General features: G+C 48.8%; 1 pseudogene; it reads left to right on the top strand.

Moving 5' to 3' along the window:
- Window positions 1-1,770: 1,770 nt before the first annotated feature.
- Window positions 1,771-2,832, top strand: LOC114233268 (phospholipid-transporting ATPase IK-like; annotated as a pseudogene).
- The last annotated feature ends 1,429 nt before the right edge of the window (window positions 2,833-4,261 follow it).

Raw genomic sequence — 4,261 nt, 5'->3', positions numbered from 1 at the left:
GTCCTTGGGGATCCAGCTGAAGAGCATGTGGTTGGTGCCATAGAACAAGGACTCCAACACCCACAAGACAGCCCTGAGGTGTGGTGGGAGCGAGCCTTCATGCAATTGGCAAGGTCACACATGTGTGAAGAACCCAAAAGTCAGATGTACAACTTTATGTGGCACCTGAAGTAGGAGAGCCAAAAATACTCCCCCGACAGTGACGACATTCTCCCACGTAGTTTTAGGATCCAGAACCCAGACACCTGCTACAGAATAATTATCTGAGCCAGTTTTGACCCAAAGACCATGAGGAACGGTGGCACTGTCGATTGACGAGAACCAACATAGACCAACTACTGAATAGGCTGGTACCCCTAATCTTCAGGTGCTGATCTCTATGTGGTGCTTGACCTTGGGCTTCTAGGACAAGGTGGCAAAATTCAATGCTGTGCAAGCACCACTATGTGTCTGAGGAGCACATATACAGTGTGACCACCATCTCATCTTGCACTGTCTCATCTTCTGGCGCTTACCCTCCTACTCACCGTCATGGTGCCCATAGCCATGGTCATCATAGACAACAAGTTCATCTATCTGGGGAATAGCATCTTCATCAATTTGGACATGCAGATAAACTACGAGCCCCAGGAAATGCCTGCCAAACCCCACAGCACCAGCATCAGTGACCAGCTGGGCCAGCTGGGGTACATCTTCTCAGAGAAGACAAGCACGCTCACACAGCATTTCATGGCCTTCAAGAAGTGCTGCATCAATGCCATTGTCTAATGCCTAGATGAGGAGGAGGCCCTATGTTAAGGAGAACACCTACCTCTGGAATAAATGTGCTGCTGGGAAGTTCCTCTCCCAAATTTCAAGGTTCCTGAGTGATGTGCACAGCAACAAGGACAGGATAGTGCTGGAGTTCTGGAGCCTGCTGGCCATCTGACACACAGAGATGGTACAGGAGAAAGACAACCAGCTGCAGTACCTGGCAGGTTCCCTTAATAAGGAGGCGCTAGTCAAAGAGGCCTTGGAATATCTGCTCTAAGCCTGTGGCATGCACACAGTATAGCGTAACAGTGATGTAACTGGGGACGAAGTAGGTGTACCAGGTCCTGGCCATGATGGCTTCAACAGCATCCTACAGTGGATGTATGAGCTTGTCTGAAACCCCTACAGCTCTATCTACCTCTACATCAAAGGTGCAGACAATGACTGTAAACTTTGATCACTTTTGTGAGAAAGTCTTGACAGAGTGGACCATGAAAAGGCCTTAACCTCCTTAATGGAGCAGACCCTTCTCATGCTCTGCCTGGCCTGCAAAAACGTGGATGAGGTCATGTATGAGGACTGGCGCCATGGACAATAGGAGGCCAGCATCCTTTTTCAGAACTGGGGCCATGCTCTGTACCAGGTATACGAGGAGATAAGTAGAACCTCCAGCTGTTGAGAGCCATAGCTGTTAAACTCAGGCTCCATGATGGAGTCCTTGAAACCATCCAGTGTGTCAAGCAAGGGTACTCACAAGGGTACTCACAAATACTCACAGGAGATAAGCCAAAGAAGTCAAGAATATTCACTCTGCCTGAAAGCTGCCGTCCAAGGACATGCCCATTTTGAAGGAGAATGAAATAGTTCAGAACCTGGAGGCCTACTGGGAGAGCAACAAAACCTGCCACAGATCAAGATGGCTGTGGTCATTAATGGAGAGTTTCTGAGCAAGTTGCTGCTGTCCCTGAGCAAGGAGCCCCAGGAGAAATCCCTAAGGTGTGGCAGGAGCAGGCCTCCATGGCACTGGCCTCAAGATGCCAAGTGATCATCTGCTGCTGGGTGCTGGCTAATCAGAAGACCTTGATTGTGGCGCTGGTGAAGAAATACCAGAACCTGGCAAGAGGTCTTCAACAAAGTCAACATGATCAAGACTGTGAACATCATGTAGGGGTGGTGGACCAGGAGCGAATGCAGGTGGTACATGCTAACCCAGTTCTGCTTCCTGAGGCAGCTGCTGCTGGTGCATGTGTGTTGGTCCTACATGCTAGTCTTCAAGTTCCTATGCTACTTCATCTAGAAGATGCTGGCAGCATGATGGTTCAGATGTGGTTCACTTTCTATAGTGGCTGCATTTCCCAGCCTCTGTATGAAGGCTGGTTCCTGGCGCTCTTCAACCTGTTGTACACCATCTTCCCGGGTCTGTACATTGAGCTCTTTGAGCAGGACATGTGCAAAAAGCAGAGCCTGGAGTTGGATGAGCTGTACATCACTGGCTTCGCTCTTTGGTTGGTCACGAAATCTCAGGAGAATATGGCCTTGCCTGCTTCATTTGAAAGTTCTTGTGGAGATCCCCAGACTACTGGGTCTTCCTTCAAACCATCGCCCGTGGCAAAGCAACTTCCCTGGTCAACTCCTTCATGACCCTGTGGATCAGCCTCATTATGATGAAGCTCATAATCATAATGAGGTATTGGATGGTCCTATCTGTGCCATCTTCTTCAGCCTCTGCTTCTACATTGTCATGTCTTGGGACAGCATGAGCTTTTGGCTCTTCATAATCTCCCCCAAAACCTTCCTGTTTCTGTACGCTGACTGAAACGTGTTGTCCCACCCCTCCATCCTGCTAGTGATCCTGCTGAATGTGTCATTAACCCCCTGCCTGTACGGACCTTAGGTGTCATTTACCAAGTCCTCAAGAAGGCAAACCCCGAGGAAGAAGAAAAGGCCCAATGAGGAAATCACCATGGAACCCTTGCCCTACCTACACTGGGATTCATGCACCCAGTGCTCCAGCCATGCCTTGTCCCACAGGGAAGTCTACCAGACCTCATCACGCAGGGCACAATTGTGTGGACATGAACATGGGTCAACAGCAGCACACTGGCTGATCACACAATCCCATCTGGTAAAGAATTGGCCCCAAACATCAATAAGTAACCCTCCTACCAGAAAAAGATGCTGTCCCTGAAGAAGAGGCACCAATCCCAGGCGAAGGTGTCTTCTAAAAACATGCAACCTGCATCTGCAGTGAGCTCCTCCTTGACTGTAGAGGGGCAGTTCTCTTTGACCAAAAACATAGCTCCCTCCACAAACTAGCAATCTGGGGATCTCCACCAGAAATTTCAAGTGAAGCAGGCAAGGCCATATTCTCCTGAGATTTTGTGACCAACCAAAGAGAGATCACCATCACCCAGAAAAATCCAGATGCCACTTTCTGAGAGCTAGCCACTGCCTTCAGGTCAGTCATCTTTAAAGAACCAGGCAGCATCCCTGGAGGAGGAGATTCCTTTAGAAAGATGTCGCTGCTATCCTGGAAGAGCTGGCTATACACCTGGAAAAAGGAGTCCCAGCTATGGCCAAGTGGCTCAGTTGGTTAGAGCAGTGGTCGGCAAACTGCGGCTCGCGAGCCACATGTGGCTCTTTGGCCCCTTGAGTGTGTCTCTTCCACAAAATACCACGGCCTGGGCGAGTCTGTTTTGAAGAAGTGGCGTTAGAAGAAGTTTAAGTTTAAAAAATTTAGCTCTCAAAAGAAATTTCAATCGTTGTACTGTTGATATTTGGCTCTGTTGACTAATGAGTTTGCCGACCACTGGGTTAGAGCATCGTCCTGTACACCAAAAGGTTGTAGATGGGTTTGATTCCCAGACAGGACACATACCTAGGTTGCAGGTTTGATCCCCGGTCAGGGCATGTACAGGAGGCAACTGATAGATGTTTCTCTCTCACATCAATGTCTGTCTCTGTCTGTCTCTGTTCTCTCTCTCTCTCTCTTCTCTCTCTCTCTCTCTCTCTCTCTCTCTCTCTCTCTCTCTCTCTCACACACACACACACACACACACACACACACACACACACACCTCTTTCTTTCTTTCTCGGTCTCTCTCCCTTCTTCTCTCTCTAAAAATCAATAAAAATATTTCCTAAAAATAAAAAAGGAGGGAGGGTACCAATTTCTGGGACCCACTCTACTCTGGTGGAAACTCTGCCAACAAATAGGGGAGAATAATCCACAAATGAAGAGCTGATGGAGATGGAGTGCTCACCCATGAAGAGGCAGCCGCCACCCAGGGAGTGGCTGCCAGAGACCAGTGGGAAACAAGTTCCACATGTCCTGGTGGGGCAGCCACGCATCAGGAGGAACAGTGATTGCCCAGGCTCAGAAAACGTCAACCAGCAGGCAGGAGGCACTCATACAAAGACAAGAGCTTCACATCCTTTTATTTTTCTAATATACCAAGGCCCCCAGGGGTCCATGAGGCTCAAAAATAAGAAGTAAAATAAAATAAAG

Source organism: Eptesicus fuscus, chromosome 6, assembly GCF_027574615.1.
Source record: "Eptesicus fuscus isolate TK198812 chromosome 6, DD_ASM_mEF_20220401, whole genome shotgun sequence".
Taxonomy (NCBI): Eukaryota; Metazoa; Chordata; class Mammalia; order Chiroptera; family Vespertilionidae; genus Eptesicus; species Eptesicus fuscus.
The sequence above is the reverse complement of the archived record's forward strand: the minus strand, read 5'-3'. Positions and strand labels throughout refer to the sequence as shown.